The 23,963-nt window shown below is 45.0% G+C and overlaps 1 pseudogene; it reads right to left on the minus strand.

Moving 5' to 3' along the window:
* Window positions 1-7,016: 7,016 nt before the first annotated feature.
* Window positions 7,017-23,963, minus strand: part of LOC127486380 (nucleus accumbens-associated protein 1 pseudogene) — a 33,865-nt pseudogene continuing 16,918 nt past the window's right edge.

Below are 23,963 nucleotides of genomic sequence, written 5' to 3' on the forward strand. Positions count from 1 at the left end.
CCCAAACGGTAGAGTTAGAAACATACCAGGGGATTCCAATTCAATCCCATCAAGGTGGCATGTACGAATGCTATCTCACTAGTCCAAGTGATCAATTTCTGCTCACAATTGATCATAATGATAGGACTAAGAGCCAAAGGGATCACATAAACAAGACTAGTGTCTGCTAATACTAACTGATAGAATAAAAAGGGAAAGAACGATCCAACATGGGAAGTGAGATACACAGCAGACTCATAGAATGGCAGATGTCCTAAACAGCACTCTGGACTCAGAATCAGCCCTGAAGGCATGCGGATCTGGCTGAAAAGCCCATGAGAGTATTTCAAGCATGGAAAGCCAAGACACTCTGGCAAAAAAAAAAAAAAATGACCTAAATGAAAGATCTCCGCAAGTGAGATCCCAGTGGAAGGAAAGAACAGGTCATCAAAGAAGGAGGTACCTTTCTGTGAAGGGAGGAGAGAACTTCTACTCTGACTACGACCTTGTCTAAATATGATCAGAGTCAGTGAACTCAAAAGGCTTCCATAGCCTTGGCAACTCATGACAAGAGCCTAGGGTGATTCCTGATGCCATAAACAAGAGTGTCAATTTGTTAAGTCAACAACAGGAGTCACTGTGCACTTACTCCTCATATAGGATCTCTGTCCTTAATGTGCTGTACATTGTGATTTAATGCTTGAAAAGAAAAATCTGTTTTAATTTATTTAATAAAACATTAAAATAAATCTGGATTTGCATTTATTTTTTGCAAATGAATATTAAAAGTTAAACAACAGGGAACCGGGTGGTATACAAGTATTTGTATACAAATAGTCTAGCAGCAGGTTTCCTGCCTTTACTGCCTGCATACAATAGAAGAAAAATGCATTTGAATTATTGAATCTAAATTACTAAATCTAAAATTGTCTCAGCATTTCATTCTCTCTTTACTTGTACAGACACAGTATGCTCAATTTATACAGATAATCCTAAAAACTTTCAGTAGAAGTCATTTTAGAAACCAGTCTAAATCCCAATTAATTCATTTTTGGAGAACAAAAGGGGGTACTATTTCAAAGCACTTAAAACATGGCTGCTGATTATCATTACCAGTTTTGATAACCAAAGCTTCTTCCCTTCCAAAGACACTAACCCAGTTTCCTTCTATTTCTCCTTGTTGCCTTGACTTTGTGATTTTAAGGAAAAGAATTGTAAAAAACTCTTCTGATCCTCTATTTATGAAAGGAAAAGAGAGGATGACTAGATGATGGCACTTGATGCAGTAAGAACCTGAAAGCTAATTGCCCCCTCGCTTTCCTGCCCAGCTCAAGAGTTTCTGCAAACATTTTTGGAGAACGTCAAAGTGTTGCTCTGACTTTTGCACCATCCAAAGAAGAAAAGATGGTTATTTTATCATCACCAGTTACTCAGGACTAAGGTGGCTCATCTCATTAGTAAATGTCCTGTGAAAGACAAACATGAAAGGCCAAATGACTAGGGGGGAAGTCTCTCGGATTACCCCTTCATGGGTAATCTTCCAGGGCACCAGGTCATGTGTTGATCTATTGCAATCACAAACTGTAAATAAATATTTTCTTCTTACCTTCCAGCAAATGCTGCGGAACCTGCTGCTTCTCAGCTGCCCATGAATCCCCTTCTGCCCTTGTTACCAAGTAATTGTTGTTTACAAGTTGTTCTTCCCATTCTTTCCTACAGGAAAGAAACCAAAGCATGGGAATCCCTTTGTTAGAATTCTTCTGCTTAGAAAGCAATGCTATAGGAAATTAATTTTAAACAAGCCTAAGAAACAAAACTTTTAAATCATGTATATTTAATTGTGTACTGTTTCTGAATGCATGGCTGTCTTTTGGAAGACAGTTCTTCTGTAGATTTAATGAATATGTAGATAGCTATAATTATGCCAGTGACTGAAATTCATAAAGTTTAAGGAGGCTATTCCATCTCCACTAAAATGCTGGTAGTGCAGTTCAGTGAATAAACAAAAATTGAATATTAATATAAACACTTGACTCCAATACATACTTGACTGCCAAAGACATATTTCAAAAAATACACACAGAAAGGTGAATTGTTGATTACACTGATTTATCACATGAGATATTCGTGTAGATAAACCTGTTTCTCTTTAATGTTAGGCTGGGCAGTTAAGTATAGTGAGACTACTTACTTTAGCTGTTATTGCAATTCACTATTGAAATCTGCAATTTCTCTCTACATGATCAGTTCTAAAATTTTAACAGATATAGGTAAATTTGAAAAAAAATTAAAAAATTAAAAACCCTCACTGTAAAAACTGCTAAAGGCAAGCCTGAATACCTTGCAGTACCTATGGCTGAGTAGATAAACAACTGAAGTACACCTCTCAGGCATGCAGGCACCAGGGGCCTAACACCTGTGCCTCATTTATATACAAATAAATCTGCTCTTGGGAAACAACTGGGAATTCATTGTCCCAACTCATTTACTGAGTTTGAATAAAGGAATTAGACTGCCGGTGCCGCGGCTCACTAGGCTAATCCTCCGCCTTGCGGCGCCAGCACACTGTGTTCTAGTCCTTGTTGGGGCACCGGATTCTGTCCTGGTTGCCCCTCTTCCAGGCCAGCTCTCTGCTGTGGCCAGGGAGTGCAGTGGAGGATGGCCCAAGTACTTGGGCCCTGCACCCCATGGGAGACCAGGAGAAGCACCTGGCTCCTGCCATCGGATCAGCGTGGTGCACCGGCTACAGCGCGCCAACCGCGGTGGCCATTGGAGGGTGAACCAATGGCAAAAGAAAGACCTTTCTCTCTCTTTCTCTCTCTCTCTCTCTCTCACTGTCCACTCTGCCTGTCAAGAAAAATAAAAAAAATAAAATAAAGGAATTAGACACGTATTCCCTGCATTTTGTACCAAAACAAACACTAACAATCATTTTTTGGGGCCAGCGCTGTGGTACAGCGGGTTAACGCCCTTGCCTGAAGTGCCAGCATCCCATATGGGAGCCAGTTCAAGACCCAGCTGCTCCACTTCTAATCCAGCCCTCTGCTATGGCCTGGGAAAGCAGTAGAAGATGGCCCAAGTCTTTGGGCCCCTGCACTCACATGGGAGACCAGGAAGAATCACCTGGCTCCTGGTTTCAGATCAGCACAGCTCCAGCCGCTGGGGCCAATTGGGGAGTGAACCATTGGGTGGAAGACCTTTCTCTCTCTCTGCCTCTCCTCTCTCTGTTTGTAACTCTGACTTCCAAATAAATGAATAAATCTTTTAAAAAAGAATCATTTGTCAACAGTGGAGGCAAGTAAGATTGGCTTTATGAATTTTTCTCAAATTTCATAATGTCACAAATAAACCTATAATTTAAAATTTATCATCAATGCTGAAACCCTGGTAACAATATCTTGAGAGGCTTGCTGAAAAGAAAGCCACTGAAAGCTCTAGTCATCCTATCCACATGTGCTTGCAGTCATTACCCACCACACCCTATCATCTGAGGAGAAGACAACCTCACATACTAGGCTAACAGCCATGAATATGACCGACTGAACGCCTGAAGCTCAAAAATCTGACCACGGCAAATACGCATCTTCCCCAAAGACCTCCAGAAGTGCAACTGAACTAAAAAGAAATTGCTAAATTTTGCCTTATATAAAAAGGTATATATAAGAGCACATCAAAAAGTTCCTGGAAAAAAAAGTTCAGCACAAACTTTTCAAAATGCCTGTATGGTTCTATCTTGAGACACATTTTTCATGAATACTCACAATAGAGGTATGTGGAGAGAAGGAGTGTGTGGGTAGGAGGGTGGGAAGAAGAGAGAGAGAGCACAAATAAATAGCAAAACTCTAACAATGATGTCATCAAAATGTCAAAAATTCTATTTATGAACAAATATTTTACATAAATCTCCTCTAACCTCTGCAATAACCCTCTGGAGAGAGTGTTTTTTATCTCCCTTTCCAAATGAGGAAACTAAGGTTCAGAAAAAAACTAAATAATTGGTGGAGAGAAAAAAGGAATGAGAATTACAAAACACACCTCCCTTGAATAAGTTGGAAGACAAGAGACACTAGAAAGACACATGATACTCCAGATATTATGGGCAAAATTGCTTCTAGCAACAAGGCAAGGTTGAAATCCTTGATTTCTTCCCCAAATTTTTCATTTCTGAGTACCACAATTAAGGACATAGAGATGAGTTTTCACCAGTTGCACTCAGAAGGTAGGTTAACAACAGCTGTTGTGAGGGTTCATAACCTGGGTCATTTAGGTGTACAAAAGCCTTGAATGGAATAGTTTAGCGGCATGGGCATTGAAGGGTTCCTTTTAAAGGCTGGAGTGCCATCTAGTGGTAACTATTCTACCTTGCAGGCACTGGGTCCCTGAAAACAATCAGCACCAAGTTGGGAGAGGCACCCTATGTAGGTTTCATCTCTACACTGATGTTAATGGACCAGAGGCTGTCATGGAACCACTGTGTTGAGGACTCTGGACCTATCCCTCAGAAAGGAACACTGTGCCTGACTAAAAAGAACGGCCATCAGTGTCATCATCATTTCTCAGGGAATCAAACTTTCACAGCAGCAACTGATGCCCTCCCCCTTAAGAATTCCTGCTTAGATAGCGCCATGTCCCAAAATAGTTTTCTCTGACACGGAAATGCACTAGACTATGCAATGAACCCTTATAAATAGTAAGTACATGTAGCTGATGATTACATAGGAATATCTATTTCTAATTATATTAAAGTAATATTTTCCAAAGATATGAACATAAATTTGTATGAGACTAGAATTTTTTTTTCTGTCACAAAGGCGTTTAGTTTATTCTATCACGGATACTCCGGGGTTCACATTTCCAGACGCCGCTCCTCCTTTACAGAAGTTCAGGGAAGGGACAGCAGCTGGCCGCCGGGGGGGGGGGGGGCTCCTGAGCTAAGGCACTGCCCTGTCTGGCTCTCCTGGTGGGAAGTTCCCTCCCCTGCACCCCCCCGGCCTGCCCCCCCAGGCCCGGAAGCCAGGGGCCACCTCCTGGGGTCCCTGAAGACCACTGGGCTCTGCCACCTGGCCCTGGCACTGCAGAGCGCCCCTACCGCGGGAAAAGGTGGGGAGGGAGGAGAACCCCAGTTCCAGGGAGCCAGTGTGCCTACTCAGGCCTTGGAGGCCTGGACACACCTGGGCACGCCCACTGTTCTCTGAGGGTCTGGCTGGAGTCCCCTGCCCACCCTCGGCCCCAGCTGCTTGCCAAGAGACCAGGATATTGTGCTTTGGGGTCAGCGCTGGGGCGGGGATGGGGTGGGGACTAAGGAGCTTGTGCTTTAGCAGGGGGTGCCGACCCTCCCATACACACTCGGGGTGGCTGGGGGCTAAGTCACGGGCCAGGCTGAGACTCCCTGCCAAAGCAGGCTGGTGGTGATGCTGTTGGAAGGGTATAGTGTGGGGTGATCCTCTTTGGTCCTCCCCACCCCACACTGGAACCCCCCCCCTAAAATGCTCCACCTGGAAAGCGAGATCGTCGGGCACAAGGTGTACACAGAAGTCAGAGCCAGGGGGCAGAAAGGCTGGTAATGGGGGGGAGAAGGCGAGAGGTGTGGGGGTGGGGAAGAACCCTCCGTGTGCACATGCACGCACACACTCGCGTACACACACTCGTGTACACACACACTTGCCCTAGGCGAAAACGAGAGGAATGGTGAGAAGAAACTGCCAGCGGCCCAAGCAGACCCTGCTCTGCCCCTGGGGGAACCAGGCCCACCCAACCAGCCAAGGCCAGGGACCTCCCTTGAAATACAGCAGTGGGGGGGGGGCAGAGAAGTTGAGGGAGGGAGGGAAGCAGGTCAGACCCATGGGTCCCGAGTCAGGAACACACAGCCACACTCCACACACACGCACGCGCACTCCGCTTGCCTGCCCAGCACATGTCCCCCCCATATCCTGCCTTCCACAGTGCGTCCCCACCCCCACTGGGGACCTGCAGGTGGGCTGGTGGGGTCAGACCCAGTCCAGGTGGTTTGAAAAATAAAAGGAAATCTTATACTAAAATATTTCAGTAGCTAAAAAAATGTTCTGTACACGGGTAGGGGCTGGGCCCTGTCCCGGTTGGGTGGGGGTGGCAGGGCAGGGGTGGGGGTGGGAAGCGGAGGAGAGGACAGCAGCCCCACCCCTCCAAGTCTGCTCCCCACCCCCCATTCCAACCCAGGTCCCACTCTGCCTCTTTTACCTTCATTCAAGTTGCGCGTGCGCATGCACACACACACACACACACATACACACACTCACACACAAGAGGCTCCTTGGCTGAGGATCTCCCTCCCTGGGGCTCCAGGGGACACGGGCTGGAGGGGTGAGAGCAGGTGCTGGGCCACCACCCCCAGCCACCTTAGGCTGCTTGTGGCATTGCTCTGAGCCTGTTGGCTCGGCTGTACCACGGGCAGTGCCCACGGCCTCGCCTGCCCCGGCCCCCAGGCGCAGGGACTGAAGAGGAGGCAGGTAGGCGCTTTGGAGGCGCGGAAGCACTGGGGGGTGGGTGGGGGTGCGGAGGGGTCCTGAGCACCCCCATCCAGTCTCAGTGGAGGCTGAGGAAGGACTTCCACCAGGCAGGCCCCTGCCCCGTGCCCGGACTGGTGTGTGTGTGGGGGGCACAAAGCTTGGGGTGAAGGAAGGGGGAGCCATGTGTGAAAGAAGGAAACCTGGGCCTGCCCCCCGCCCCTGCCTGCCCGCCCTTGCCGGCCCTGCCCACCCCAGCCAGCAGCTCACACTGGGGAAGGGGCTGGGACACGGGGGAGGGGGACCCAGGAACATGCAGTGACCCCTGCGGGGCCTGGGGAGGGACAGACAGTAGCTCCTGACCAAGGTGTGTGAGGACATGGGGGTGGGGGAGTGTGACGGACCCCCAGGTGGGGTAGGGGAGTGTGACGGACCCCCCGGGTAGGGTGGGTGGAGTGTGATGGCCCCCCTGGGTGGGGTGAGGGAGTGTGATGGCCCCCCCCGGGTGGGGTGGGGGAGTGTGACGGCCCTCCCGGGTGCGGTGTGGGGGCGCGGTTACTGCAGGGCCTCGGCCGAGGGCCGCCTCGCCCCATAGCTGGCCGGCTGGAAGCTGTACTCCCCGCCCGTCACCTCCGGCTCCATCTTGCCTGAGTCCCTGATGCAGGCGGTGTAGGGTCGCCCTCGGGTGAGCAGCTTCAGCTTGGGCATCCAGCTCTGGCGCAGGACCTGGCGCGCGTTGGGGCACACGCCGGCCGCGATGGCGTTCCTCTTGCTCTCCTTGAAGTTCCGGCAGTGGTTCTTGAGGGCGTGGAGGGCGCGGCTGTCTAGTGGTTTGCCGGTGCCACAGCTGGGGGCCAGTGCGTTCTGGTCAAAGGAGGCGAGGAGTGGCTGCGGCAAGACCTGGTGCCGGGTTCCTGAGCTGCGCCCTCATGATGCACACCTTGGCACCTGTCACCAGCTCCGGCTTCTCGGAGGGGCCGCCTTCGTCCTGGAGCTTGGGGTGACAACGGGTGCCGATCTGGTCGAGGAGCTCAGCCAGGAGCGACGCCAATCTTGCCGCACCCTGATCGGTCTGTGGGTTCCGGGAGGGCCTCAACCTTCTTGGCTGTCTGGCCCACGTTCATCGCGCTGTGCACGGTGTACCTGTTGCAGATCTGCCGGCACTGCTTGTCTGAGCCTTCCTCCCCCGCGTCGTCCTCCTGGTAGGAGTCGGGCTGTCGCTGGTGTAGACGCTCCAGGTGCCTGGGCTCCTGCGGTCCGACGTGCTGGGCCCGCTTCCCACGCCCGCAGCGGCCACCACCGCCCCGCTGGCCGGCTGCCCTGCCCCCACCCCCGCGGCAAAGGCCACCCCGGCGGGGACCTGCTGCAGGGGCTGCCGGTTGGCCGCCAGGTCCAGCATGGAGAACTTGGCCATCTTGCGGCTACCGCCACTGCCGCCGCCGCCCCTGGCCTCCTTGGGGCCACCGTCCCACAGCCGTTTGGCCGCGGGCTTGCACTGCAGCGAGTCCGACTTCTGCTGCTCCTTCCTGACCTTTGAGACCAGGGGCAGCGGCGAGCTGCAGGTGGGCCAGCTGGAAGTGTGCGCCACGGGGCTCTGTGGCTCGGAGGAGGGTGCCCCTAGGTGTGCAGGCCCTGCGAGTCGCCGCTCCAGGAGCTCACCTTCAGGAAGAACTCGGCGCCTCTCTCCAGGATCTCCTGGATCTGCAGGAAGCCCGCTGTGTCTGTGAACAGGAACTGGTCCCCCACGTTCGTGCTCAGCGGCCCGTGTAGCAGAAGCTCAGGGTCTGCTGGAAGGACTGCGGCTGCACGGCCGCCGGCAGCTCCACCACGGTGCTGTGGCTGCTGTTGAACAGGAGTAAGAGCTGCTGGCGGCCAGCACGGCCTGACCCCTGACCACCACCGACACGTCACAGGGCAGCCCTGCAGCCGCTGTTCTCTGAGGCACTCCAAGATGCCGTGGCCGAAGTTGGGGATCTCCATCTGCAGGCTCTGTGCCATGGTGGGGCTGCGCCATGGCGACTGAGGCCTGGCCTGAGCCCTGGGTGCGCCCCCTGCACTGGGGCCTTGGCCTCCACCTCCATGGCCTCCATGGCCTCCACCTCAACAACAGCGGCAGAGGCGGTGGCCACTCACTGTTAAATTTAATTGTTTTAAAAAATGATGTACAGCCGGCGCCGCGGCTCTGGGTGCCGGATTCTGTCCCGGTTGCTCCTCTTCCAGTCCGGCTCTCTGCTGTGGCCTGGGAGTGCTTTTTTCCCTCCATAATGAAACATCAGGGCACATCACTGACACATTTTAAATACATATAAAAACAGAATGCACAATTATCATCAGCCTAATACGAATATCTTCATATGTCTAGATGAAACATGTTCCCATATGAGGAGGCCCCACTGAAACAAAAGCAAAGAACACTTCCCTGCATGAGGACTGACTGCTAGAGTTACGATGATTTTTAGGTTAAGGTTTGAACTGAGAAATCCTGAGATTCCACCTCAATATCCACAAGGACATAAAGAACTGAATTTAAAAAAACCTGATGGACTGTCAGATATAATGCCTGATTTTCTACAAAAACATATATTTTTCCTTCAAAACTAAAATTTAGCAGTCTCTAAAGTCACATTAAAGTAGGGAAATTCAATTATTCTTTCATAAAAGCAATCAAGAAAATGTGCATAAGTTTAACTTTATGGAATGTTTTTACCTCATTTTTTAATTTCATAAAACTGTAATATATAATAGGTAACTCTGTTATTTTTTAAAAACAGGATCAACATTTAGAAATGAGGTGAGGAAAGGACACTGTACCAGGAAATCTCTGTGATATTATCTGAAGTGAATAAATTTTCTATTCTGTGGTCTACTGTGATTTCTTTTGATTTTTTTCTTGATTTACTTGAGAGACAGAGATATAGAGTGAAACAGAGATAGAAAAAGAGATGACCCATCCACTGGTCCATTCCCCAAATGGCTGCACAGCCAGGCCTGGACCAGCCCAAAGCTGGTAGCCAGGAATTCAATCCACAGCTCCAATATGGGTGGTAGGGACTCAAGTACTTTGGGCATCACCACTGTCTTCCAGGGTCCACCTTGGCTAGAAGCTGAAATCAGGAACTGGAGCTAGGGATCAAATTTAGGTACTCCAATGTGAGATGTAGGCATCTTAACCGATAGGCCAAATACTTGCCCCTAAAGGCATTTCTGATATCATCAATACATAAGGAAAAATTCCCTTCTTTGAGACGTTTCTCTGCATATCTCCCCCACTCTCTTCTTACTGCCATCCTACCTCATTTATGTTGGTATGTAGGATAACTGACATAAGCTTGATGTCTAGCTTTCTACAACAAGGTAAAGAATTGGCCACACAGTTTGTAATGTAAGCAGTACTGAAAAGGAAATACTTATACAGTCAAGAACAAATTTTTTTCCAACAATTTAAAAATAGGCATTTATTTAGTAAAATCCCAAGTCCTAATTAAAAGGTCATTTTATCTCTTTTTTCAAAAAATGGATTTATTTATTTGAAAGGTAGAGTCACAGAGAGGGAGATAGAGAGAGATCCTCTTTCCACCAGCTCACCTCCTAAATGGCCCCAATACCCAGGGCTGAGCAAGGCCAAAGCCAGGAGCTTGGAAATCCATCCATTCTCCCACATGAGTGGCAGGGGCCCAAGTACTTGGGCCACCCTCCACTGCTTTTTCTTCAGGCATTAGCAGGGAGCTGGATCGGAAGCAGAGCATCTGGGACTGAAACCTGCCCTTGTACAGGGTGCTGCTGTCAAAGGTGGTGGCTTAACCCATTGCACAATGATGCTGGTCTCCATCTTATCTCTTAAAGCATGTTTTCCAACACTAGATGGACTCATGGAATATTATAAAAATAGAAATAGATGTTTCTGTTAAATATTTTCTTTTTAAAGATGAAAATAAGTTACATTTTAAGTGAATCTATCATTCACTCTACAAGTTCTACACCAACACTATCCAACAAAATTTTCTGAAAATACAGAAATGTTCCATAACTAACTGTCCAAAATGGTAACCACTCATCACACATAGTAACTGAGAAGTTGAAATATGGCTAATGCAGTTGAAGAATTACATATTTTATTTTAAACAAATTTAAGTCAAAATTTATATGGTTAATGGTTCCCATATTGAACAGTGAAGCTCAAAATATTTTAACAATGATAATACACACACACACACACACACTGGTTTTAAAGCAAAACTGTAAAGTTTCAAGGAATATAAAGATAAATCTACACATGATACATAATCATATGTAGTACAACTGGAGAAAGAAAACAAACATTAAAAGTAAAAAGGTTCAGACATTTGACCTGGTGGTTAAAAAGTCAGTTAACATGCCCACATCCCATATCAGTGTCTGATCTGAATCTCAGTTCTACCCCCATCTCTAGCTTCCTGCTAATGTACATTCTGGGAGGCAGCAGGTGATAGCTCAAGTACTTGGGTCTCTGCCACCTAGGAGGGGACCTGAATTGGTTCTCAGCTCCAGTGTTTGCATGGCCTAAGTGCCACTGTGGCATTTGGAGAGCCAACTAGGGGATCTAAGCTTTCTCTCTCTCTCTTTCCTCTCTCTCTCTCTCCAACTAGGGGATCTAAGCTTTCTCTCTCCTCTCTCTCTCTCTCCTCTTTCTTCTCACTGAGAGTGTGTGTATTTGTGCATTTCTGTGTAACTAAATACAATTCAATTTAAAAAAAAAAAACTTTGTTAACTAATACATGTGGTCAAATAAATCAAAATAATTCCTTAAAAGAGGCTTTTATACAGTATGTCATAATTCTAAATGCATAGTGGCACTAGTCAGAACTATCAGATAAGCATGTAAGAGTTTCTTTTTCCTTCCCATCCCTCTCATTGCCTTTTCCCATGGTATTTCTGTCACCACCACCACCCTCAGCCACTGTCTCCTCTCACCAAACTCTTGTCACATACACATGTGAAAGTGAGGAAAGTCCATCTTCAGTGGCAGCAGTGTTAGCTCTATTAGGTACCAATGGTGGCACCTAGATATGGATATAACCAGACTCAGCAACAGATTGTCTAAAAGAACTAAGAAAGGACAGGTTAAAAAGAAAGTAAATGGGTCATGTGATCAACTTTAGTTGAAGGTCAAATATGTACTTCAAATTTGTTGGGATTAAGGTACTTGAATAAACAATACACAGAGGCTTATGGAGATGTACATCACCACCTAAGCCTACTAAAAAACTCACTAAAAATCATTACAAGGTGAACATCCTTATCCAAAATGGTTAGGATTCAGAAGTGTTTCAGATTTTTAAGATTTTGGAAGATCTGCATAGACTTTACTGGCTGAACATCCTTTATCCACCTGCAGCGCCAGGCAGAGTACCAATACATTCCAAAACTTTAAAGTTGTTTTCGCCCATATGTGGTGTACAGTTCAAAAATACATGGCTATGTGTCCCTACATTAAATAATGGTTTTGTCTGTAGACCTCTCCTTTCTATTTTAGAGGCATTTCTCATATGCCCATCAGGGCTATCTGTTACCAGTCCATTTAATGCTCATACAGTAGTCCTCACTTATGTGCAGTTTCGCTTTCTACGGCTTGTTATGCCTGGTCAATGAGGGTCCAAAAATATTAAATGGAAAATTCCAGAAGTAAACAATTTCAGAGTTGTAAACTATACGTGGTAATGAGTGGCGTGATGAAATCTCATGCCATTGTGCTCTGTCTTGCCCAGTGTATCCATGTTGTGCACACTACCACCCATTAGCCACTTGGGAGCCATTTCAAGTCATCAGAGTGGCTGTTAGGGAGTCACAATGCTTATGCTCAAGGAAGCTTTATTCTGTTTAATAATGATTTCAAAGCACAAGAATAGTGATGTGGTAATTCAGGTATCTCACAGAAAAGCAAACTAAAAAGGTAAAACAGTTGGACTTATTAAAGAAAAAATATATACCCTGACGTTGACCTACATTAGGGATGAAACTTTTATCAATGATCTTGTGAGGGGAGAAAAAGAATGTCAGGCTACTTTAGCCTTGTACCTAAAATTACAGAAGTTTCAGCCATAGTGTGTGATAGTAAGGACTTAGTTTGGAGGGCCAAGGCGTGAATTTTCTGTGGTTTCATGCATCTACGGATGTACACAACACTCCTGAGGTCTTAGAATGTACTAGGGAATAAGAGGAGACTACTGGACATTAGCTTTTAAAAATCTCAAATCTATACACCTTTGTCATTTGCTCAGACTTTACACTTATTGCATATTTCAGTCTATTTTGACATCATAAACTATCATCTTCTTAAATTTTAAATAAAGGGAGAAATGAGAAATAAGACTAAATGGAAGAAAATAGGATTGATTGGTAAAGCCTTCCTGTGATGAAATATACTTTAATCAGCAGACCTTTCAGCCATTCAATTATTCTCCTCTAGGTTTCTGATTATATTCTGGTTGGTTAGAGTATGCTGGTTCACTCTCCAAGTGACTACATCGGCTGGGGCTGGTCACTGCTAAAGCCAGGATCCAGGAACTTCATCTGGGTCTCCAACATGGGTGCAAGGGCCTGAGCACTTGAGCCATCTTCTACTGCACCATCTTTCCCAGAAACATTAGCTGGAAGCTGGATCAGAGTTGGAGCAGCTGGGATTTGAACTGGTGCCAATATGGGATGCCGGCGTACTATAGGCAGCAGTTTAACCAGCTGCACCACAGTGCTGGCCCCAGGAGTAGCATTTTTCTTACTAATATTTCAAAAACAGTTTCTCCAAATCACAATGAAAGATTAACCATTTTCTTTTTATTTCCTTTTCCAAATTAAATTTTCATCAAAACTCTGTTAGCTATAAGTGACCCTATTACAAAAATTTTAAACTATTTTAAAGTTCAAATACTTTAACAGAACCTAAATCTGGTCCTGATTTTCCCTTTGGTATATTAAATTTGCTATTGTGTTATCTATATTCCTAATAATTTGAATATTCCCCCAATAAATGCCATAAAATTTAATTATATTACCACAGATATCTTTACTTTTTTTATTTTATTTTTTGACAGGCAGAGTGGACAGTGAGAGAGAGAGAGAGACAGAGAGAAAGGTCTTCCTTTTGCCATTGGTTCACCCTCCAATGGCCGCTGCGGCCAGCACACTGCAGCTGGTGCACCACACTGATCTTTAGGCAGGAGCCAGGTGCTTCTCCTGGTCTCCCATGAGGGTGCAGGGCCCAAGGACTTGGGCCATCCTCCACTGCACTCCCAGGCCAAAGCAGAGAGCTGGCCTGGAAGAAGGGCAACTGGGACAGAATCTGGTGCCCCAGCAGGGACTAGAACCCGGGGTAATGGCGCCACAGGTGGAGGATTAGCCAAGTGAGCTGCGGTGCCGGCCCCACAGATATCTTTTTATGAACCAAATAGATGTTTCCAGAAATATTACTGTAAAACTGAGGTTTAACACCCCCCAAAATCTCATTTTTCTATACAGCCTTTATAGTAGTCCCATTAGGTGGTGATGGCAAAGTGACTTGGTCCGTACACACATGCAAGAGACCTAAATTGAGTTAATAGCTCCTGGCTTTGGTTCCAGCCATGACAGTCATTTGGAGAGTGAACCAGTAGATGGGGATTCTCTTTCTGTGTTTGCCTCTGTTTCTTTCTATCTCTGCCTCTGAGTTGAATACATAAAATACTATGATTAGAAATGGCATCTAATGATATAGAAGCAGGAAAATGGTTGTTCCTTCTTTAGAATCTATCAGCAGCTCTGATGGCATAGGAGAAAGGGGGCAGTAGTAAAATCACTAAACAAATCACTTTGGCTTTATTCATTTCTCTTATGCCCTTCCACCTTCACTCAAATCTCTCATATGGGGAAAAAGTCTGACTTACAAAGTACAAAGGAGATAAGTAGGTTCTAGGTGTGGCAACACAGAGAAAGGATGGAGCAAAACAGTAGCTACCTTGGAGAGTGTGAACTTATTACTGTGCTCTAAAGAAAATCCAGAGAACAGAAAGTCTAAGTCTAGTTCTATGATAGCAGAATTGTGCTGTTCAAGATAACTTTAAGACCTAAAAGGACATTTTAAAAAGAAGTGAGAGTTCAGAGTATGCAACTATCCTGTTTTGCTTCTAAAGGGCATGCACCTGAATTAGTTTCCTAATCTGAACAGGTTGATTAGAATAAAGTTTTTGGAGCTGTTTGAGAATATGTCAACCAGACTAAACCACTTCTCTATCTCTGAATACTGTACATATAACCCTATAATATAAATTGTATCCCTATACACAGATGATACCGGGGCATATTTTAACTTTCAACATTTTTCTCAGTAACAAGCTAATTTTAATATCATAGCTATCTTACTGATGTTCCTTATATTTCTAGGCACATAATACCCATTATCAAATATTTCAAATAGTGTGTGATCTCATTTTCAACTCTCAGTTAAATATTTTGATAAGATTCAAATATAACTAAATTTAAAACTTTAATCAAAATAGCAGTTCATGCAAAGTAACACTGTCACCACATGAAACAGATACTCAGCTATGTGACTACCCATATTGTGGGTCACATTAGCTATCTTTATCAGTAAGGCACAATTCTGTCATTGACTAAAGTAAAACCAAATCTAACCCACTCTCAAACTGCAGAAGAAACCAAAAGGATACATTCCTAAGGAGCAGAAAATGAAGATTGTGTTCCTATCACTCATCTCCCTGCAAACTCCTGCCCCTCTAGAGTGCTGAGCAAACAGATCTTCCTCCTAAGTACCATTTAATTTCAATTACCCCATTTGGTCTTTTCCAGATCCTTGATAAAAGCTTCCACTGTAACCCCAGTTATCAGCTGTGTTAGTTATTTCCAAGTTTCTCTCTCTAACTAAAGCACAAGTTCTCCAAGAGGAGGAGCTTGTGTTTGGATTCCTTTGGGTCTATTAGTTTTTCTTTTTTAAAAGATTTATTTATTTGAAAGTCAGAGTTACACAGAAAGAGAAGAGGCAGAGAGAGAGAGAGAGAGAGAGAGAGAGAGAGAATCTTCCATCCAATGGTTCACTCCTCAGATGGCCTCAAAGGCTGGAGCTGTGCCAATCTGTAGCCAGGAGCCAGGAGCTTCTTCCTGGTTTCCCATGTGGGTGTGTGGGTGCAGGGGCTCAAGGACTTGGGCCATCTTCTACTGCTTTCCCAGGCCATAGCAGAGAGCTGGACAGGATGTGAGCAGCTGGGTCTCAAACCAGCACCCATATGGGATGCTGGCACTTCAGGCCAGGGTGTTAACCCACTGGACCACAGTGCCGGCCCCTGAGTCTATTAGTTTTAACACATAGGCTTGTCTACAAAGGAAGTACAAGGAAGATATGCAGAATGACTGAAGATGTATTCTCTTGAGTAGTGAGAGAGAGAGCTCTGAAAAGTACTTGAAAGCCCTGGATTAACAATAAAATGAGAAAACTAACTGCTACAGCAGTCAGCATTGTGGCACAGCAGGTTAAAACCCTAGCCTGTAGCGCCAGCATCCCATATGGGCACCAGTTTCTGTCCCAGCTGCTCCATTTCCAATGCAGCTCTCTGTTATGGTCTGGGAAAGCAGTGGATGATGGCCCAAGTCCTTGGGCCACTGCACCCATGTGGGAGACCTGGAAGAAGCTCCTGGCTCCTGGCTTCGGATCAGTTCAGCTCTGGCCATTGCAGTTATCTGGGGAAGTGAACCAAAGGATGGAAGATCCCCCCACTCTGGCTCTACCTCTCTCTGTAACTCTGTCTTTCAAATAAATAAAATAAATCTTAAAAAATTAACTGCTGCCACTGTGTCCCAACAATCAAGGCAATGTGTCTACAAAATAGACAAATCTTAAATCTCCATTTCTAATAAAATTTCTTTGAAAATTTCTCCCTTAAACCATATTGTTGAGTATAACAACCTGCTGTGAAGTCAAATATCAGATAATGAAAATTAGAATTCAATATATTACTACTAAGCAAGTTAGTAAGTAAATAAATAAGAAGTTGTTGTAAATTTTTAAAAAGGTTTCCACTTTTGAATGTTTATGCAATATTTCCTCAAATAACTTCAGTATTATTGACCAAATATGTAGTTATGTTACGTATTTTTACCACCATACCTACAAAGCACAACACACTAATATATATTACCAACAGTGACCCATGGCACTGACGCGGAGGCATTTCAACCTGGAATACAGTGCCAACAACAACAACAAAAACAAGTCTGTGTAGGGGAAGGGACTGATTCAGAGCAGCTTACCCTATGTTTCAAACGAATGCCTGTCTACTCGAAGATAAACACTGACATGCCTTGGATGATGGGGCTTATGGCTGACTATGTAAATAAGCAAGCTTAAACAACCCTCCCACACACACACACACAACACATACAGCCTGGTGGAAGATAATCAAAATGGCTTGAAGTGATTTCCAAAGGAAAGGAGCTCACACTGTAACAGTAGGGTCAAACCAGCTTGGTTACTTAATTCAAGACTATAAATGCAAAAATAAGTTAATGTAAGGCTACAGACACAAAAATCAGCTAACCTTTTTAATGGAAGGTAGTAATTTCAGAGCCTTAAGTAATCAATTAGTTCAGAGAAATTATACTCATACAATATATAAAAAGAGATACTGACCAGTTCTACTATCATTTGTCAAGAAGACATTTTCATCAATCAAAAATATTTCTTTCTCCTCTCAAAAGTGTCTCCACTGTGGAGATTACAACAAAAGGTCATGTTTTGTCTTTGGTTTCTGAAAAAAAAAAAAACAACAAGGTTGCACATATTGTGCTCCCTGAAATCATAACTATAAAGGTTGTGGTGCTTCTGGAACAAATACGGAAACTAGAAATAAGAACACCTGACAATGAGATTGTTAGACTAAATATAATGAGATTGTTAGACTAAATATAAGAACAGGTCACATAAAGATTCACACTATATAAGCTACAAGTAATTGTAGATAAATCAGATTCTTAAAATACTCATCTATTACCAATTTAGAACTATAAGTGATTTTTTAAAAAAACTTTCTGAGATAAGGGCCAAATTTGTCAGGTGAAACAGTTGATTGAAAGTTAAAGGAAACTTTAGAAGAGAGAGGGAAAGGACATATGAAGAAAGAAAACTTGTTACCTACTAACTATATGTTATGTAATGGGGCCAGGGGTTCCACACAATTTATAGGTAACTACAACTGTATGACATAGGTGCTATTGAAAATATAATTTTACAGATGAGGTAATTAGCAATCAGAGAGGTTAGTTACCTTGCCTCAAGTTATACGTTTAGTAAGTGGCAGAGCTAAGATGTCAACTTTGTCTTATTTCTTTGTGCTTTTTCCATTTTGCTTCCCTAAATCATGTATTTATTCTTAAGAACATACAAAGTTTGTATCATATAATTATAAATTCACAACAAAAATCAGGCAACGAAATGAAGTCAGGAAAACAATGCTATCAGAAAAGGAAGCTTAATTCTAGTCCTTCCTTCCTCTGCTACCTACTAAGGTAGGAATCTGTGGAAAAATAATTAAAATATCTAGGCCTTAGAAATTTAAGATGGTGGCATGGAGGGGAGAGGATTCAGGTCGATCCCCCTTATCTGTAGTATAACTGCCAGATTAATTGATTCCAATCAGCTCATATCATTAAATAAAATAAAATTTTATTGTATGAGTGTGACTAGAACTCAAATTTCTGAATTTTAAATCTTGTTGTCCAAAGAAGGATTGTGTCCCACTATCACTCTCTCCTTTAATACTTTGAACTGCTGTCTATTATTTAAATGGGATGTATGACAATCTTACCTATGAATGCAAAAGGTACTAAGCCAAAAAATGTGAATGATGGGAAGGTATTTCCTGCATCCTTTCAAGTTGCTGATTACTTATAAAGATACATAAAAATCTTTACTATCAAGACTTCAAATCATTTTTAAAATACACTCAGCAGTTCAAGAGAGTATAAATTGATGTGTGGCTTTTTTCTTGTTCAAGAAATAATTTAACTTCTAGATTCAAAAAGCTAAACTAACTAACTTTCAAAACTTCTCCCTGGGAAGGACCAAATGGCTGCTGAGTAAGATATTCAGGTGAACTTCTCTCAACACAGATATTAATTTGAATAGCTGTTCACAAACTAAGTCACCTTCACAAAAGCCAAAGCAAGGTGACCACAGTGCCTGTGGTGCTGGCATCCCATATGGATGCTGGTTCTAGTCCCGGTTGCTCCTCTTCCAGTTCAGCTCTCTGCTGTGGCCCGGGAGGGCAGTGGAGGATGGCCCAGGTGCTTGGGCCCCTGCACCTGCATGGGAGACCAGGAAGAAGCACCTGGCTGCTGGCTTCAGATCGGCACAGCGCCGGCCACAGCAGCCTTGGGGAGTGAACCAATGGAAGGAAGACCTTTCTCTCTGTCTCTCTCTCTCACTGTCTGTAACTCTACCTGTCAAATAAAAAAAATGTATAAAAAATAAAAAAAAAATAACAAGGTAGTGAAGAAGGCAACAAGGGGCACTGTGGCACAGTGAATTAAATCACAGCTGATTTGGGAGCTTAGGTTCCTGTCTCAAGTGACTCTGCTTTCCAATCCAGTCCCTGCTAATGCAATTGGAACATCACCAGATGACGGTCCAAATGCTTGGGCCCCTGACACCTCTGTGAGATACTGAGGGAGTTTCTGACTCCTGGCTTTGATCTAGCCCAGATCTAGCCATTGAGGCCAAAGGTGTGAACCAGTGGATCAAAGATCTCTCTCTCTGTCTCTGATGCTAATCCTTTCAAATCAATCAATCATTTTTCTTGTTTTTTAAGGGTAAGAAGGAAATTTTTACTACATCACCCTTCCCCAAGCTCCGAGCAGTCTAGAGAGAAACAATTACTACCTGGGGAAGAGGGAAGTCCAGACCTTAGACTTGAAACTCAAGACCAGGCTTGCGACTGTGAAATCCAGACTCAGAGAGGATGCCATGGTCTCTGCCTCCTGGACAGGACTCACAGACTAAGACTTTGGATCCTCCTCAGCCATGTACTCCTGCCTCAAACTCCAGCACACAGAAGGGCAAACTCCAGTCCGTGGGCAGCAGGGCAGTAAAGTGAGTTAGGACCTAGCCTTAAAGCTGCTTACCTTCAAGCAGACAGCAAAGAAGACCAACCACAAAGGAGTAGGGCAGGAAATTGAGATCAGTAGCAGTCCCACTACAGTGGCACCAGACAGACAGCAAGGCTCCTATAACCAGACCTGCATGTGCAGACAGAGACAAACCTGCCCTAACACCAGATGAAGAACTACACCCATGTAGGAACAGACAACTCTTTCTCCCTGCATCACCTTCAACCTCCTAAGGGCTTGGCACACAACTACAAGATAATGCCAACTTACTCTCAAAATGGACAGCCAAGAGATCTCCCCCATCCCTGTTCCCCAACCACAGGCAAGCGAGGAACAAGGTCCAGCCATGAGGGAGTAGGGCAATAAAGTGAGCACAGAACTGCATCACAGATCTGGTAAAACCATTGCTTGGCAGGTATTAATAGTCCCACGGTCAGTGCTTGTAGACAGAGGACCAGCCCTTGTCACAGGTGGAGACCACAGCCCCAGTGAATTAGACTTATATCCAGGCCGACATCACATGTGGTTGATTGCAGTGGTCTCAGGTAGCAAGTCCATGTCAGCAGTTGGCAGGTCATGACAAATTTGCACTTGACCATACCCGAGTCTGCAGGCCTTTTTTTTTTTTTTTTTTTTTGCAGGCTGAAGGACTTAGGTTTGATCTAGCATTGTAGCATAGGTGGCCACAAGACTGCTCATTCCAATCCTCCCTCAACCCTCAACTCCAGGCAGTACAACACAGAGAGAGTAACTGGGGTAAAAAAAAAAAAAAAAGGCAGATGGGTATTCAGGCATTGTATGGAAGCATGGGGCTGGCACTCCAGGAACTCCTGAATCCTTGCTGGACTTAGTGCCTCTGTGACAGCAAACACATCCCTGCCAACGTGAGCACCTGAGCAACCACGTCAGACCTCAGGGCAGCATTCCTGCATCTCAGGCACAGTGGACTGAGGGATGGCACCCTTGTGGCCCTGGGCCACCATATGAGCTGCTCCCAAGAACCATGCATTCCTCTAGGACTGAGAAGAGAACCCCATGTCCCAAATGCCACTGTCATCCTTTGCTATGAAAGACATTGGGAGACTTCACAGCATCCAAATTAAAATAAAGCCAAAATTCTTACCAGATACCCAAACACACATTTTTAGGAAAAAGTCTTTTACACAAAATCAACTGATTAAAAGTGAAAGAAGGGTCCAGTGCTGTGGCTTAGTAGGCTAAGCCTCCACCTGCAGTGCCGGCATCCCAGATGGGTGCTGGTTTGTGTCCTAGCTGCTCCTCTTCCGATCCAGCTCTCTGGTATGGCCTGGAAAAGCAGCAGAAGATGGCCCAAGTACTTGGGCCCCTGCTCCTGCATGGGGAGACCTGGAAGAAGCTCTTGGTTCCTGGCTCTGGATCAGCCCATCTCTAGTCACTGTGGCCATTTAGGGGAGTGACCACTGGATGGAAGATCTTTCTTTCTGTCTCTTCCCCTTTCTCTGTAACTTTGCCTCAAATAAACAAATCAATCTTGTGAAAGAAACAGCTATTCTGCCAGATGACAAATATCCATGTAGGAACACTGAAGTATGAAAAGGCAAGGCAGTGTAACACCTCCAAAGGAACAAAGTAATGCTTAAGTAACAAATTCCAAGGAAAAGAGACTTAAAAATACCTGATATTCAAAGTAATGATTACTAGGATGCTCAAAGAGATACAAGAGAAAACACACTCTGAGATGAACAACAGCCAGAAAACAATTCATGGCTTTAATGAGAAATTCAGCAAAGATACAGAGATCTTGAAAAAGAGTCAAACAGAAATCATGAAAATGGAGAATTCAGTGTTGAATAAAAAGTACAGCTGAAAGCCTCAATAACAGACTAGACCAAGCTAAGAAAAAAATATGATCTGAAATTCAAGACATCTTTTGGAATAAACCAGACCCCCTCCCCTCCAAAAAAAAGGATATAAAATGGAGATAGCCTTTGAACTGTGCAGGCCAATATTAAGAGAAATATACAAATTCTGGGGATTCCTAAGAATGAATATAAAATAGTAAGTCCCTACATTAAAAAAATGATCAGTGCCTGGTGTTGTGCCACACGGGGTTAAGCTGCCACTCATGACATGGATGTTCCATATCTGAGCACCTGTTTGAGTCCTGCCTGTTCTGCTTATGATCCGGCTCCCTGCTAATGTGCCTATGAAAGCAGCAGGAGACAGCCCAAGTATTTGGGTCCCTGCAACTCATGTGGGAGACTCACATGCAGTCCCAGACTCCAGGCTTCAGCCTGGCCAAGCCAAGGCAGTTGCATTCATTTGGGGAATGAACCAGCAGATGGAACATCTCTTTTTCTCTCTGTCCCTCTTTTTCTGTCATTCTGCCTTTCAATAAAAAAAAAGGAAGAGCAAGAAAAAAAAGAAGTTATAAAACATACAACCTAACAATGTATATCAAGGACCTAGAAAAACAAGAATAAACCAAACCAAATGTTAGTACAATGGAAGAATTGATAAAGATCTGGGGTTGGTATTGTGATCCAGTTGGCTAAGCTACAGCTTGGGAAGCCTGTATCACATACTGGACTGCAAGTTCCAGTCTCAGGTATTCCACTTTTTTGTTAAAGATTTATTTATTTATTTGAGAGGTAGAGTTACAGAGAGGGGGGAGATGGAGAGAAAGTTCTTTCATCTGCTGGTTCACTCCCCAAATGGCCACAATGGCCAATGGTAGGCTGTTCTGAAGCCAGGAGCCAGGAGTTTCTTCTGGGTCTCCCACACACATACATGGGCCCAAGCACTTAGGCCATCTTCCACTGCTTTTTCTGGCCACAGCAGAAAGCTGGATTGGAAGAGGAACAGCCTGGATACAAACCAGCAACCGTATGAGATGGCAGTGCCACAGGCAGAGGCTTAGCCTACTATGCTACAGCACTAGCCCCAGTTATTCCACATTTAATCTAGCTCCACACTAATGCACCTTGGAAGAAGCAGATGATGACTCAAGTACTTGAGCCTCTGCTACCCATGTGTAAAACCAGGATGGAGTTCTTGGCTCCTGGCTTTGGCCTGACCCAGACCTGGATGTGGCCATTTGTGAAACCACCAGGTGAAAGCTCTCTTTCCCTCCCTCCCCCCCTTCCCTCCTATCACTCTGCCTTTCAAATAAATCAATCACTTTTTAATTGTTTTTTTTTTATTTGTGTTATTTATTTGGACAGCAGAGTTGTACACAGAGGAGGAAGAGACAGAAAGAGATATCTTTCATCTGCTGGTTCACTCCCGAACCGAACATAAAGGACTAGGGTTGGGCCAGACCGAAGTCAGGATCCAGGATCTTCTGGATCTTCCACAAGGATTCTGGGGTCCAAGCACTTTGGACTCCTTCCACTGCTCTCCCAGGTGCATTAGGGAGCTAGATTGGAAGCGGGACAGCCAGAACTTGAACTGGTGCCTATACAGGATGCTGGCATTGCAGGTAGTCATTTTACCAGCTATGCCACAACACCAGCCTCTCAAATAAAAAAAAAAAAAGAAAAAATAAGAAAAAATTTTTCTATTTGCTTTGGCTCTGATCTTTTTTTCTTTTTTTTTTTCAAAAGATGTCTGCATTTCTTTTTCATTTTTTATTTTTTTAATTTTTTGACAGGCAGAGTGGACAGTGAGAGAGAGAGACAGACAGAAAGGTCTTCCTTTGCCGTTGGTTCACCCTCCAATGGCCGCCACGGCTGGCGCACTGCGGCGGGCGCACAGTGCTGATCTGATGGCAGGAGCCAGGTGCTTCTCCTGGTCTCCCATGCGGGTGTAGGGCCCAAGCACTTGGGCCATCCTCCACTGCACTCCCTGGCCACAGCAGAGAGCTGGCCTGGAAGAGGGGCAACCGGGACAGAATCCAGTTCCCCGACCGGGACTAGAACCCAGTGTGCCGGTGCCACAAGGCGGAGGATTAGCCTAGTGAGCCATGGCGCCGGCCTCTGATCTTTTTTTCTAAGATCTTCCACCTGCGGCGCTGGCACCCCGGGTTCAAGACCCAGTCGGGGCACCAGATTCTGTCCTGGTTGCTCCTCTTCCAGTCCAGCTCTTTGCTGTGGCCCGGGAAGGCAGTGGAGGATGGTCCAAGTACTTGGGCCCTGCACCCACATGGGAGACCAGGAGGAAGCACCTGGCTCCTGGCTTTGGATCGGCACGGCGCGCCAGCCATGGTGGCCATTTTGGGGGGTGAACCAATGGAAGGAAGACCTTTCTCTCTGTCTCTCTCTCTCACTGTCTAACTGCCTGTCCAAAAAAAAAAAAAAAAAGAAAGAAAGAAAGAAAGGAAGAAGTTGAAAGAAGTTGAAGTATCCCTATTTGCAGATGATGTAACTCTTTATACAGAGTAATGTAGACTCTACCAAG

The sequence above is a fragment of the Oryctolagus cuniculus genome, unplaced genomic scaffold (genome assembly GCF_964237555.1).
Source record: "Oryctolagus cuniculus unplaced genomic scaffold, mOryCun1.1 SCAFFOLD_164, whole genome shotgun sequence".
In the NCBI taxonomy this organism is placed as follows: Eukaryota; Metazoa; Chordata; class Mammalia; order Lagomorpha; family Leporidae; genus Oryctolagus; species Oryctolagus cuniculus.